The sequence below is a fragment of the Antechinus flavipes genome, chromosome 5 (genome assembly GCF_016432865.1).
Source record: "Antechinus flavipes isolate AdamAnt ecotype Samford, QLD, Australia chromosome 5, AdamAnt_v2, whole genome shotgun sequence".
In the NCBI taxonomy this organism is placed as follows: domain Eukaryota; kingdom Metazoa; phylum Chordata; class Mammalia; order Dasyuromorphia; family Dasyuridae; genus Antechinus; species Antechinus flavipes.
In genome coordinates, this window is record NC_067402.1 from 88,311,070 (window position 1) to 88,327,715 (window position 16,646).

Genomic DNA, 16,646 nt, shown 5'->3' on the forward strand with positions numbered 1-16,646 from the left:
ATATGACTGGATATGAGTTTTTGCCACTAAAGACAAAGGGTTTGATATTTTTGATTTTCCTTAATGATTACTTCAGTCTTCAAAAGGTAAAAAAAGAGGCAAAAAAGTGTTTGAGATCTTATTTTGACCAATGAGGAACTGGTTGTTAAAAGTAGAATTTATTAAAAGGAAGTTGAATCCTAAGGTGAGTGAAGAAATGACAAAGGAACACCTAATGAAAGAAACTGAAGATGGGATTATTGAGTAGCTATTGGTGCTGTCTGAAAAATTGTGAAGGACAAACAAGAAATGTGTCACAAAGCTAGAAAATGTGTCCAAATTTTCAAAAGTGGGAAAAATTGTCAAATACACCTGACTTCTTCCAAGAAAAATGTTAGAACATGTTGTTAAATAGGTCTATATGAACATTTAGAAAATAAAGTACTAATCAACATTCATTGAGAAAAAGTCATGTCAGAGTAAAAAACAAAATTATCTCCTTTTGATAGGGTTTTCAGATTTACAGATACAGAGAATGCAATAGACAAAACCCACCTGGATTCTAGCAAGATATTTGACAAAGTTTTTCATAGTATCCTTATAGACAAAAATGATTGGGCTAGATGATAATACTATTAGGGAGAATCATAACTGGCTGAATGATCAGGTATAAAAAGCAGTGATTAATGTATTATAGTCAACTCAAAGGAAGTTCTTTACCAAAATGCTCTAGGGATTTGTCTTTGTTCCTGTTCTAATCAGTGCTTTTGATGAAAGCATGGGTCAGACATGGTAATGAAATTTTCATTTGGCATGAAGTTGGTAAAAACAGCTAACCTGTTGGATAACAGAACCAAGAAAACAATAAATCTTAACAAATTAGAATTACAGGCTGAATCTTATATAATAAAATTTGCATAAGAATGTATGTACAATCCTACTCTTGGGTTGACGTCAGATGCACAAGAACAGAATATAGAAGGTAGAGTTAGAAAACAGTGCATGTAAAAAGTACATGACTGACTTAGTGATCCACATGTTCAATAAAAGTCAAAGAATATTAAGGCAGCCAAAAAAGCAAATGAGAACTAAGACTGAAATTAAGGAAGTCCTGAGGTCTATAGCCAAGGAGATGACAATAGTCCTCTCCTGCCCTGCTCAAAGCACATCTGTATTGTATTCAGATTTGGACACCACAATTTAGGATAGACATTAATAATCCAGAGTACATTCAGGGACAGATAAAGATGGTGTCTGTAGCCCAACACACTGAGCCTTGGGTTCAATCTTGATAACCACCTTCCTTTTATCCCCCAGATCACTTTCTTTTTGGTTTATATTTTCTTCCTCCACCCTATCCAGAACTGTTCTGGGAAATCTCAGCATCTACTTGGAATATAATTCAAGCCCATGTCTCCACAGAGACAAATGAAGGGTTCCTGAGGTCTTTGTAAAAGCACTTAAGGCCCAGAGAGGATTTGTCTAATTCACAAAACAAATCAATAATGGAGCCAGGATTACATCCCAGGTATCCTGACTCTCAGCCTCTCAATCTGTCACAATTTCCTTGGTCTTTTAAGTTTTGTTTCTGTTGGGAGAATCAGGGGGTGGAGAGGAAAGGAAGAGAGGCAGAAGATCACTTTTTTTTTCCCAAAGTTGTTCTGTGGTTAATGTAGGGTTTTAGTTTGTGCTATGTAGATAATTAACTCCATCTTTCTCCTTACATTGGGTCTATAGAACAGGCCATCCTCTCTCTTATTCTGTGGAGACTTTGTGCCCAATATTCCAATGAATACAAAGGAAGATTCTTGTATAGGATTGATTGCAAGTCATTAATCCCATTTTATAGAGTAAAAATACCAATGAAAGAAAATAAAGCATCACTTTTAATTAACAAAAGCAATTACCAGTAATTAAAAAGCTCTCACATTTGTCAAAGACAGACATTTCACCTTAATTGCTAGGTGTGTTAAATAGGCAATTAAAAACAAATTTTAAAAGGGACTGTAGATAACAATGGGGCCTGCAAGTCCTTCTGTCTCAGACAGATTAAGAAGGAAATGGAAGCTGGGGCGGTTCTACTTCAAAATTTGTAAAAAAAAAAAAAAAAAAAAAAGTCAACTCCTATTCTGATTATAACTAGGCAAATAATAACAGCAATTCTATCAGAAACATCCATAGAAAGACTTTATTATTAATGAAATATTGACAAACAAAAATATGGAATGATCTCACAGCAATCAGTTAATAAAATTTTATTAAGTGCACTCTGTCCAAAGGACTTTAAGGGTCATAGAAATAGGTGACAAAATTCTTATCTTTAGGGAGTTTAATTCTATCTTAGAAAAGTATATAAATATGAAATGATAATATAAAATAGTATATTATGAAATGAGTGATCAAGCAAGAAAGCATCCCTCACTTAAAGATTATTATGTGTCAATGTCTCTGCTAAATTCTAAGCAGGGGTCCTCAAACTACAGCCCTCGGGCCAGATGCAGCAGCTGAGGACGTTTATCCCCCTCACCCAGGGATATGAAGTTTCTTTATTTAAAGGCCCAAAAAACAGTTTTTGTTTTACAACGATACTGTTTGAGGGTATATTCTGATGGAAGTGGATCTCTTCGATAAAGAGAGCTAATTCAGTTTCAATTGATCAAGGATGGACAGAAGCAGCTACACCCAAAGAAAGAATACTGGGAAATGAATATAAACTGCATTTTTGTTTTTCTTCCCGGGTTATTTATACCTTCTGAATCCCATTCTCCCTGTGCAACAAGAAAACTGTTCGGTTCTGCACACATATATTGTATCTAGGATATACTGTAACCTATTCAACATGTAAAGGACTGCTTGCCATCTGGGAGAGGGGGTGGAGGGAGGGAGGGGAAAATCGGAACAGAAGTGAGTGCAAGGGATAATGCTGTAAAAAATTACCCTGGCATGGGTTCTGTCAATAAAAAGTTATAAAAAAAAAAAGTTTTTGTTTTTGCTATAGTCCAGCCCTTCAACAGTCTGAGGGAGAGTGAACTGGCCCCCTATTTAAAAAGTTTGAGGACCCTTGTAGGGAAAAGAATAAATCAAAAACATAATCCCTGCCCTCAAATAAATCACAGGTAGGTATAGAAATGGTGTATGGAATACAGGATGAAGTTATCAGTAAAGGCTTTATAAAAAACATAGGCATTGAAAAATAGATAGATTTAGAAATAGAAAAATCTCTATTCTGGTTTGTTCCAGCTACCACCTACTATAATTCTGACTTTAAGCCCTCAAAATTATATTAGTGTGACTGGAGAGGAGTGAGAAAAAATAACTTAGACATTGGCTACAGCTTTTTTTGGTCACCTGGACTGTGACCTATCTAATGTATAGGCCAGCTTGTATTCCAAGTCTTACCCGGTGTGATAAGCATTGATGGGAATATCATATCCTAACAGGTATCTCTCAAAGCCAAAGCAGGGATGTATTCTTTTCTTAGCTTATCTTTCTCCATCATATATGTAATTAAATATTTATCTCCACTAAATCTCCTGTCTTTGGAGATCCTAATTTTTTCCCTTTCTTTACTATATACTTGCAAGATAGTTTCATTTTCTCTCCCTCTTGACTCTCTCAATCCTAGTCAGTATTTAGTCTGAATAAATTTTCTATTCTATGACTTTAAGATTCAACACTTTGGTAAAAGTGATATATCCAGTCAGGCAGTAAGCATTACTTATCTGTACATATAATGTTGTTTATATTGATTTAAAATTCAGTTCTTCTGCAAAAATAAATTCTCATATAATTAATTTATGCTATTCATTTATTATCTGGGACATATTTCCCTTACCATTCCTAACAGGATTTTAAATTCTATCTTTCTGCTTGTTTATACATTCCAGTGCTTAGCATACTGTCTAGATATAAGTGTTTAATAAATGCTTGCTGACTTGATTTGACAATACCAAAAAAAAATTATATTAGAGTTCTACTTCTAATAAAACTCTTCTTCCCTATATCGCTGAGTGTATCTTGTACCAGATAATATTGACTCTTTTAGGTTCTTGCATTTAGCAAAATGTCTAGGATCTAGTTGTGATTGGAGAAGAGCATAATACCATGATGGGGGAAAAGAATTTCAGAACCAAAAGGGATTTCAAGAAATGCTTAAGCCAGGGGTGACCTAAAGGAATCCTCAAAGGTTTGTTGCTAGTGTTGATAAACATGACGATATGACAACAATATAGCATTTGTGAAAGACATTAGTGTGATCTCCATTCCTAGAATGCTTTCTTTCCTCACCTTCCTCTGTTCACAGAATCACAGAATTTGAGAATTCACAGTGACTTTAGGAGTCATATAATAGTATCCATACACAAAAAGAAGACCCATTATAATGTAACTGACCCATAGCCACCTAATCTTAACTTGAAGACCTCCAAGGAAAGGTGTCCATCACTTTTCCATCTACTTTCACTTCTGAATAGAATGACTATTAGGAAGTTCTTCCTGACACCTAAATTTGCCTGTTTGCAACTTTAATCCATTGCTCCTGATTCTACTCACTGGTGCCATAAATTCAATTCCTTTTCTGTATAACAATATTTCAAATACTTAAAGATGGTTATGAAGTTCCTCCTAAGTCTTTTCTTCAGGATATACACTCTTCAACAAGTCTTTATATGATATAGACTCAAGAATCTTCACCATTTCAATTACCAGATTCCAATGAATACTATCCAGCTTGTGTGTCCTTCTTAAACTACAATGCTCAAAACTGAATGTAATACTTCAGCTGAGGTCTGATAAGGAAAAAATGCAATAAGACCATCATTGCCTTATTCCTGTAAGCTATGACCCTCTTAAAGCAGTCCAAGATTACCTAAGCATTTTTGGCTGCCACATTACTCTGATGGCTTATAGTTTATTATTACCTCCATGATCCTTTCAGAAAAATCTATTTCTTATCCATATGTCCTTTATCATATACTTGTGAAATTGACTTTTTATGCCAAAGTACAAGAGTTTACATTTATCTCTTATTAACAAGAGTTTGACTTTTATCTTATTGGGTTTAGCCCAGTATTTGAACCTGTCAAAAACCCTATCTATTCAAGTTTTGTGTCACCTGAAAACTTAATGATCATACCACTAATACCTTTATCCGAGTAACTTATAAAAAATTACAGTGCAAAGTCAAAGAAAGATCCCTGGGGTACTTTATTGGAGATCCAAGCACAATGAGTTGAACTGTTAAAAGTTTCTTGGGGCAGCTAAAGGGAGCAGTAGATTATTGTCTAATTCAAATCTTTCAATCTTCAACACATGAATAATATGAGATACTTTATCAAAAACTTTACTAAAGCCAAAGGAAGTTATATCCACGGAATTCCCTTCACCTACTCATTTAGTAATCCTGTCAAAAAAGGAAATTAGTCTACCATAACCAGTTCTTGATGACCTCATCACTTGGTAATCATCACTTCCTTTTCTAGATGTTTTACAACCATATATTTAATGATTTCTTTTATAATTTCCAGTAGCAAATCAAATTCATTGCTCTATAGTTCATAGACTCTGCACTCTTCATTATTTTTTTTGGATAATTAAAATCACATTTACCTTTCTTTTTTTGCCCTTCTTGTGAAACATCTCCCATTTTCCTTAATCTTTCTCAAATCACCAATAGTGACCCCAAAAAACATGTATGCCATTTATTTTAGGACCCAGGAATATATTTTTATATGTGCTCAATAACATGAATTAATCAAAGTACAAAATCTCCTTATTTATCTTGTATATCAAATTTGTGTTCTATCATTTCCAGTGTAAAGCTCATTCTCTTTTACATAGAAATTAGAAACAAAATTAAAATTGAACAGCTCTGTTAACAGTTATCAGGTTATCTGCTCCAGAGATCCTTTTCCATCTTTGATTCTCCTTTTTCACCTAATTTAGAAAAAAAATTTTACATAAACCTCTTTTTTGTTGCTTTTGTCCTTGATTTCTTCTTCAGCTCATTCTAAGGTTTAGTACTCCTAATTTTTTGGGCCAAATCGACACATTTTTGTATTGATTTTCTGGTGCTTAGACCTACTTCCATCTTTTATACATTCCTTTTTACAATCTAATTTGGCCAGTGAGTTCCCTGTGTATCCACATCAGTCTCTTCAAACAAATCTCATTTTTCTTCCTCATTGAAATTGTTTCCCTTTGTATCTTCAGAATTTCCTTTCCAAAAGTATCTTATCCTTCTTGGGTTGACTTCTGAAACATTTTAACTCATGAAATCCTATAATCTTTCTTCTGGGTTCTGAAATAGGCTTTCACAAAATTTGGGACACATTTTGGACTCTGCTTATTTTTTCTCTCTTTTTATATCAAAAACTCCAGAATGAAATGGTCACTGCCCCAGGAGGGTCACTATTTCTTTCCCAGCAAAGTTCCTCTCATTATTGAGAATCAAACAAGTATAATTGTGAAGAGAGTAATCAAAATCCCTCACAGTACAGCAGTTTTAGGAATTTCATAACACAGTGCTACTTCAGTATGTCTAACTAAGGCAGGTATGACCATGTCCTCTGATCATCCATTTTTATCATGAATTAGAAACGAAGCCAAAGGCAATATTGTGTTCTGTGGAAATTGACTGATGGAATTGATGGAATAGTGACTCAGAAAATAATTTCCCTCCAGTATTTGGGGGATGTAGAATAATAATTCTTCTCTTGTTAGTAATTTCGATTAAATTTGAGGCCTTTCACTGCTTATAAAATCTTGATGGTACAAAGTAATCTGAGTTGGCAGCTCAATATTAACATAATGAAAAAGATTATGTATCCTTAATCTTTTTCTGCCTCCCTACACCAACCATTTTAAGCAATAGTATATGCCAATACAGATAACACTGCTACTGGGCCACCAAAGGCAAATTAATAAAGCTTTCTGAATGGAGGTGTTTAGTTTATATAGGGCTTAAATTGTGCACTGCATGTTCTCCATTTTTCTAGTCTCTCCCTCCCCAATCCATGCTGGACATAGGAAACAAAATAATCTTCTTAAAGCACATGGTCAATCAGGTCCCTCCCCTACTCAAAGAGGTTCAGGATAAAGCACAAACTCCTTGGTTTGCTATTTAAAGCTCTTTATATATTTTAAAATTATTTCTCTTCATGTATTCTACATTCCCAAAGAAAGTAATCTATATATTGCTCCTCCAAACTCAGCACTCTATCTCCAACCTCCATTCCATTGCAAAATCTATTCCTCCTGCCTGAAATGCAATTCTTCCTCTCCTTTACCTCCTAAAATAGGTCATTTTCATCTAGATTATTTCAAGTACCACTTCCTACAAGAAGCCTTACCTGATATTGCCAAGAGTTAGACTTCTCTTCTTCCTCAAAAGATCTTGTGCATCTTTCTCTGACTCTAAATCTCCCAGGGAAATATAAGGCCCTAAAGAGCAAAAACCTGCTTTTCATTTTTGCCATTAGATCCTCAGCAAGAAACATAGTGCCCTGAATACATTGGGCATTTAACAGGAAGGTTTTAATTGACTTGTATTATTAGAAAATGGCAGTTAGAAGCAGAATTGAGGCAGGTTCCCAGGACAGTGCTTTTTCCACTATTCCATGCTAATACATACAAAGTTGTAGGGGCTAAAGTTCTTCTCTAGATAAAATTAAATCTAGAACATCAAAACCATGATAACTCTATGAACACAATGAATCTCTAGTCTTTCAGCTCACTGATCAGAGAATTATGTTTGGTTTTATACCACTGTAATTATATCTTTACCTCCCAAAATATTTTATTAAATGGAGGCAAGAAACATTATCCCACAGCAAACACTGATTGACTTTGAAACCAAAAAAGTCCTAAAATGTTTGGGAGAAATAGAACTTCAGACAATATATCTAGAAGGTATCTAAAATGTTTAAGATTTGTTTTTTATTCATCTTCTCTAAAGATGATAAAATGTGGATCTTCCATTATCCTATTTTTACCATAATCAGCTCAAAACTGACTATGAAGCAATTTGCTAAGCATTACTTTACAATGAGCCATCTAATTAGGTGCTTAATTACTGTGAAACTTTACTCAACCTGAACTCTCCATTAAATAAATGGTTTTTTTCTTCTTTCAGCTTTTGAGAGAGACAACATCAGATAATAAAAGATCTGTTAGATCAGTCTGGCCATCAAGAGTCAGTTCAAAAATTCCTATTTGAAGGTGAGCATTGAGTGACTGACAAAATGGCCCCATGTTTACAAGTCCCTGTCAGTTTTAATTGCCTCTGACATGCAATAGTCTGCCTCATTACATCTGTCTATCATCTGCTACAGTATGGTCCATAATACCATATTTCCTTTTCAAACCAAAATTGGCTTTTTTTGACTAGAACACTGCTATCTATTCCAGCTGGAAGTCTCCCTAGAGGTCCAGACTGCCTGCTCTCAAACTGTTACCTTGCCATTCCAACCTAGAATTTCCTCCAGTACACATTGACCTCAGAAGGTTCTATGATGCTACTGGTTAAAAAAAAAATTCACTGATCCTTGATCTAACCTCTTTTCTCCATTTAACTTTAGTGCAGACTCCTGTACTTTATAAAAGGCAAACAATTCTTATTCAACATAAAGAAAATTTCCCCAAGTCCTAGAAATTCTCTAAAAAAAAGAAATAACCAAAGAAAAATTCATTTATGATCTTAATTTGACTTATTAAACAAGAAAATGGGTTAATGTTTTAAAAGGATTTTTAACAACAACCTATACATACATTTTCTTAGTTTAAGTTTCTTTTTCTACTAACTAAAACCTCCAATTCATCAGAGTGCTCCAAATCCCAAGATTTCTTTTTTTTTTAATTTTAGAAATGAGGCCTTTATCAGAACCCTTAAATATAAAAAAAAAAGTTTTCCCAATTTATTCCTTCCCTTCTAATCTTGTCTGCATCAGTTTTGTTTGTACAAAAAACATTTTTTTAAATTTTATAATAACTTTTTATTGACAGACAAATCCCAAGGTTTCAAAGTACTTCATTATACTCTAAACCTAGATAGAAAAATCAACTCTTTTTTTCATAAAACAGACATTCTCCCCTCAATTCTCAGGATTGGAACTTCAATTCTTAGAAGCTAAAGCTAGAAAGAATATCTTCTTACCCTTTCCAATAGTAGGACTAACATATTAAACACTTCTACCAACATATTAAATATTTTTCCAACCTGGAATTCTAATATCAGAGTTTGTGTTTAAAACTTTGGTGTCAAGGACTTCTAATAGACCGATGGCTTTGTTTTATATCCAATTTCTAAGAAACAAAAACTTTGAACAAATCATTTTAAAATCAGAACAGAGATTACATATTTTCTAAAAGTAGTAACCTGCAATATCAGAGCACTTTTAAAATTTTACAAAATAATCCTGTACCAAGCCAACATTTCATTATATTTGAGTGCCTGATGTGCAACAATTGTTATCAATGAAATTATATGGCAAATTAGATTTGAGGGATGTTCCCCTTTTTGTGCTTCATCACTACAGAAAAGAGGTGACTCGGAGTTTTTAATGATTAAGCTCAAACTCTGATAGTTCTACCAAACTGAAAAGGCTTTTGATGTTAGTGAGAGCTATCTCCCAAAACTTAAAAATTTATTTAAGAGAGGTTCCATGCTCCAGTGATAACAAGTAAAAAGCAAGTTTGGGCATGACAATCCATAAAATAATCTACATAAAAGTAGAAGGGTATGATCTGAATCATCACAGGGAATATATCAAAATGGTGAAATCAAAAATATTTTAATTAGTATTTTTAAAAGGAACCTATTTACTATTTTTAAAAATGATAATATTCTCCAGGTGAACACTTTTATGAAGCTATGAATGCTTTGAGCAAGTAAAATATCATCATCTAATCTATCTTTCATATAAATGCAGATACTATTCATAATTCATTCATCTAACAACCTCACCTATCTTAAAAGGGGCTAAAATCTCAATAGGTAGGAGTGGTTGAGGGGAAAAGGCTTCTGAATCATGGGAAAATAAGTGGACAAAATGATAGCTTTAGAGTCAGGAAGACCTGAGTTCAAGTCTTATCTCTAATACTTGATAAATATATGACCACAAGTTAGTCACTTTATCTCTCTGAGCCTGTTTCTTCCTCTGTAAAATGAGAGGGTTGAGTTAGGTGATCTCTAAAATTCCTTCCTAATCTAAATCAATGGTTCTAGAAATGTCTCCTATGTTTAGGGTATTTTTTTAAATTTTTATTTAATAATTACTTTATATTGACAGAATCCATGCCAGGGTAATTTTTTTTTTTTTTTTACAACATTATCCTTTGCACTCGTTTCTGTTCCAATTTTTTCCCCTTCCTCCCTCCACCCCCTCCCCTAGATGGCAAGCAGTCCTTTATATGTTGGATATGTTGCAGTATATCCTAGATACAATATATGTTTGCAGAACCGAACAGTTCTCTTGTTGCACAGGGAGAATTGGATTCAGAAGGTATAAATAACCCGGGAAGAAAAACAAAAATGCAGATAGTTCACATTCGTTTCCCAGTGTTCTTTCTTTGGGTGTAGCTGCTTTTGTCCATCATTTATCAATTGAAACTCAGTTAGGTCTCTTTGTCAAAGAAATCCACTTCCATCAAAATATGTTCTCATACAATATCGTTGTCGAAGTGTATAATGATCTCCTGGTTCTGCTCATTTCACTTAGCATCAGTTCATGTAAGTCTCTCCAAGCCTCTCTGTATTCATCCTGCTGGTCATTTCTTACAGAACAATAATATTCCATAACATTCATATACCACAATTTACCCAGCCATTCTCCAATTGATGGGCATCCATTCATTTTCCAGTTTCTAGCCACTACAAATAGGGCTGCTACAAACTAGGGTATTTTAAAAAGGAAAAAGAACATAGGTTAAAAATTTAGAACTAATCCAACACAAAAATCATAAAATAATATTACAAATGAGGAAACTGAGGCACAGATAAATGAAAGAATGTCCTCATGGTAACATAGTCAGAAACTGACAGAAAAAAAGAATTGAATCCAGATCCTGTCTCCAAATATAGCGTTCTTCCTTGTTGTCATTTAAATGAAGACAAAGATAAAGTGGTAGAGCAGCCAGAATATGCATTACTGAAGCCCAAAGGAAAAGACTTTGTAAAAGGAATGAGTCATTTGTGTCAAGTCCAGAAAAAGTTCACCGAAGGTAGGAATTGAAAAAAGGCCTTTTGATTTGGCTTTGAGAGATTGCTGATCTTCCATATAATACATTTAGGAAAGCAAGGAAGCATAAAATAATTTTAGAAAGATTACCATTCAAAATGATTTACATTTTTTTCAGTGTTGATACTAAAGCGTTAAAAGTCAGTTTATCAGGAAGATTCCATATTGTGGAACTGTTCATTTCTTGATGATGATGGATAAAGGATTAACATACTAATCTTCACTTAAATCAAGAATCATTTGTCATCATGATACTAAGTGGAAAGAAGAAAACAAGGAACCATCTTCTGGTCCTATTTTCTATGGAAGCATACTCACTATTATTTTTGTCTACCACTAAGTCACACCATTCTATTCAAGAATGTGTTATAGGGCAAATATATAGATAAGTAAATATATCCATGCACACATATATATGAATGAAGAAACTTCATCTCTTAATTGTTGCTTGAGTGGTTTTCAGTCATGTCCAAGTCTTTGTGACCCATTTGGGCTTTTCTTGGCAGAAGTACTAAAATAGTTTGCCATATCTTGTTTCAGGTCATTTGATATAGAAGGAAACTGAGATAAATAGGGTTAAGTAGTTCGTCCAAGATCACATAGATAATCAATGTCTAAGGCCAGATTTGAACTTCAAGCCTGTTGTACCACCTATCATCAGCTTCTTCTCTCAATATAAATTAACAATTAAGCCCAAGAGAATGCAATCTTAAAGGTCAGAGGCAATCTCCTAGTTCAACTATTTACCACAGAATAAAAAAGTTGAATTAGGTATTTTCTGAGATTACTTTCCAACCCTATAACTAGAACCCAAGGCTTTCTGATTCTTAAACCACCTCTCTATCTACCATGCTATGCTGCTTCAGATAGATTTACATATATGTAATGTAATATAAATACATGTAAAGTGGAACACTAACTGTATGACCCTGAGCAAGTCATTACTTCAGAAACCTCATCTGTAAAATAATATAGCAATATTTCCTCCCAAAGTTGTTGTAAGGATCAAATGAGAAAATATTTGTAAAGCACTTAGCACAGTTCTTGGTACATAGTAAGCACCACAAAAATGTTAATTAATATTTTTAAATCTAGTTATTTTCATTGGAGATTCTTTGGATGTATAACAGAATCAGGATTCAAGGTAACCAATTTAAATTATCTCTCTGAGGCAGCCAGATCCTTCTCTTTGTATAATAATCACCATCATCTTCATCTCCATAGTACATTGGAGAAGAGAAGATGGAGAATGGACCTGTAATTTCACTGATAAAGCAAACCCCCAGTGAGGAAACTCCTGTCAATGCCAGTCAGTAGCCGCTCTGCAATTTTCAGTTATAAGTTTTTGCTTAGGGTCCTGAGACCCCCAGTGTGGTAAATGGCCTATCCAGGATCACAAACACAGTACATATCAAGGATAATATAACCCCAGTTTTACCTGACTCTGAGACTTGCTCTCTATCCCCTCACATCTTTAACTGAATGATCTTCATAAAAGCAGCCAAAGGTCCCTCACCAATATACAATGTTCATTAGTGGCAGCCATCCACCCACCTCTCCTCTGTACAATGGAGTTAAAACAATATCTGCCCTGTCTTTCTCACAGAATTGTTATAGGAATCTCATAAGATCATAGCTATGAATATATTTTATACTACAACTAGTAGGCTATGACCTTGGACATGTCACTTCACAACAGGCCTTTAAGAAAAGCAAAAAGCATCTAGGTTGAAATGCATGGACAGAATTCAATCTATGCCATCAAAATCTATGCAGGGTGCTCTGTGTTCCAAGTGCTCCTGCAAGAAATATCACAGTGACATCTCCTGGCTGCAGACAGACACAGAACGGAGGGAACCTTACAGGCAAACTAACTGTCTCAGGCGACCCAACACCTTATTAATAGTGTTTGACCATTAGCCATGACATGTTACTCATGGTTCAAATGTAAATCTGCTCAGCAGGAAATACTATTCATTTGCTGGGATCCTAGTTAACCTTCTGCCTTCAAGAAGAACCATATATTTTAATCAGTAGCTATTTATTAAGTATGTATTATTGCATGCCGGGCCCTTAGGTTCTATAGGGGGAGATAGAAGAACAATCACCTTCAACAAATGATTATTAAGGACCTAATAACTACAGAACACTTTGCTAGATACCAGAGGACAGGCTAAGATTAAATGAGACATTGTCCCTGCCTCATGGAGCTCACATTCTCTGAAATATATGACATTTGCAAATAAGCATAACACAAAATGACAAATGATAAGTGCAAAAGAGAGATGTAAGCCAAGTACTATCCCAGGTCTGCACGATAGTAGGAAAGGGAAAAGGAAGGCAAGCCAATTGCTGATGGGGGGAAAGTTGCCATGGATGAAACGGCACGAGATAAACCTTAAAGGATGGGCAAGAATTCAAAGTGGCAAAGATTGATAGGGGAAGACATTCTAGCCACAGGGAACAACCAAAGATTCACAAATGGGATATTATGAGATATCTAGAGAGAGATGGCAAATAATGTCAGAGTAGGACAAAGTAGCACTATCATTTCCTCTATCTGTGGTATATATATCAACAATATGCACATGTACAAATGAAAAGAAGATTATGAAAAGATAGAATGATACTAGTGAGTGAAGGATATTCACTTTGAACTTTATGTAAGAGGCAACAGAGATACTTTTCAGGGTCTTCAGAAGAAAAGTCCCATAATCAGGTCTGTGCATAAGGAAGAATTAACCAGGCAATAGTGTGAAGGTTGTTGCAAGCAGTGATGAGGGGGGCAGTAGATTGGTGGCTAGAGGAATAAAAAGGTCAGGATTGCCATAGAAGGTATTGATTGCTATATGTTCTGATGATATATTTGCTATTTATAAAGTCATTAGCTCTTCCTGTTTCAATGAAAGGCTGCATAGAGTAAGAAAGCTCAGTAGGAGTAAGTCTACAACCACTACTAGAAAGTGTAATTTGGGTATTCATTATCTGGCATCACATGTAGGCTCGAGGCAAAGATCTGAAGGGTTTCTGAAGTTATCAATGTGGGAATCTCCAAAGGTTCCCAACCAAAGGCTCCATCCATAGTTCTACTATGACTTAGTTGACAAGAACTTTAGAATTATCTGATGCTTAGAAACAGGAAAGAGCTTGCTAAGATTACATGACTAGTTAAATATCAGGGGCAAGATTTATACCCAAGTGATGCACTCTATTCACTAAGTCACATCCCTTATGGAATCTTAAAAGAAGAAAATAGAGAGTAGTTTCATTGGGATTAAATTGATTGTGAATCTCAATGCCACCAAAAAGAGTCCAAAGTCCATCAAAGACTCGCATCTATAGGTTAAAAGTAAAACCAAATGGTGGGGGAGTGAGAATTTGTGACATTTCCTTCATTATAAGTTTCTTTCAAAGGCCCAGTGCCATGGAGACTATACTGAAATTCATGACCTTTTTTCTCAAAGCTGGGGCGGCCTCATTGAGGCAGCCAACATTTTATCAGTTCATCCTCCCATAGGCCCTGCCAAAATGTCTGTAGAATTCCTAATGATAAGGATTGCAGCCCTGGAGTGTGGATTGATTCACAGTGAAATGAGCTATCAAGGCTTGTCTGCTTCCAGATCCCTGACTGTGGAGGGAAATCATTTTGCTACAATCAGCTCTGTATATAAAGATATGAGATGTGAAACAGTGGTCAACCAGAGAGTTACAATGCAGCTGCCTCATGCATACTTATGCTGTTCATTTATACAGTGAGAAAGAGAGGCAGCTGTGAAGTAGTAGAAAGAATGCTGCTTTTGAATCCAGATTCAAATTCTCCCTCTGATAGCTTGCTAACTGTATGGTCATGTGTAAGCCATTTAGTCATTAAATCTTAAACAAGTGTCTATGGAAAATCAATCTAAGTTACAGATGGGTTTCTTCTACTCAACACTGTGAATAGAGCATGAGACCTGGCGTCAGGAAAACCTGAGTTCAGATCCAGTCTCAGGCACTTAATACTCATATGATCCTGAGAAAAGCATTTAAACTTTGTTTGCTTCAGTTTCCTCATCTGTAAAATGGGAATAAAAACAACAACTACTTCTCAAAGTGGTTGAGAAGATCAAACGAGGTAATATCACTTAGCATAGTGCCCTTTTCCTCTTTCCCCAGTAATAAGGGAAGTTGCCATACTTATACATATGATGTAATGAGCTTGAACAAACTATGTCACCTGTTATGTCCCAATTTCTCCTTTTGTGAAAGGAGAATGCTAAACTGAACCTCTCTGGTCAGTCTCTCATCCCCACATTGATATGCTAGTTATGCTTTAGGGGGGAAAAAGCTCTGATAGGGACCTACTATCCAGAATCAGTATCACAACAATATGGTATCTTTAATTTATATGAACTGATGCTAAATGAAATGAACAGAGCCAGGATATCATTGTACACAGCAATAAGAAGATTATATGATGATCAATTCTGATGAACATGGCTCTCTTCAACAATGAGATGACTGAGGCCAGTTCTAATAGTCTTGTGATGAAGAGAGCCGTGTACGCCCAGAGAGAGGACTGTGAGAATTGAATGTGGATCACAACATAGCATTTTCACTCTTTTTTATTGTTGTTTGCTTGTATTTTGTTTTCTTTCTCATTTTTTTTTCCTTTTTGATCTGATTTTTCTTATGCAGGAAAATAATTGTATAAATACGTATACATATATTCATTTAACATATGTTTTAATATATTATATAGAGATATATATACATATATATGTAATATATATACGTATATATGTATATATATTGGATTACTTGCCATCTAGGGGAGAGAGTGGAGGAAGGAAGGGAAAATTTAGTTTTGCAAGAGTCAATGTTGAAAAATTATCCATGCTTTTGTTTTGAAAATAAAAGGCTTCAATTTTAAAAATACCAAAAAAAAAAGAATTAAAAATGAAATAGATGATTTAAAAAACAATATGGTATCCCAGATACCATACATTACAGGTGGAGGATATAATGATACAAGTCACTGCCAGAATTGAGAGATGAATAGTTACTGGCTGTGCTCCTCTTCCCACTGGTGATTAAAACTACAGTAAAAGAAGACTGCATCAAAAGAGACAAATCACCCTGGAAAAAGGAGGCAAGTACTACCATTGCATTCTGCCTTGAAAAGCAGCAAAATGGAAGAGGATAGAATTCTGGACCTAGAGTTAGGAAAACCTGAGTTCAAATTTAACCCTTGAAACCTCCTAGTTGTGTGATTTCACCCTGTCTGCCTCAGTTTCCTTATCTATAAAATGAGCTGGAGAAGGAAATGGCAAAGCCCAACAGTATCCCTGACCCCCCCCAAAAAAAAAACTTTAAATGAGATCATGAAGAGTAAGATACAACTGAACGACAACAATCCTGCCTCAGTAAGCTCTTTGTAGTCTCTGTATTGAA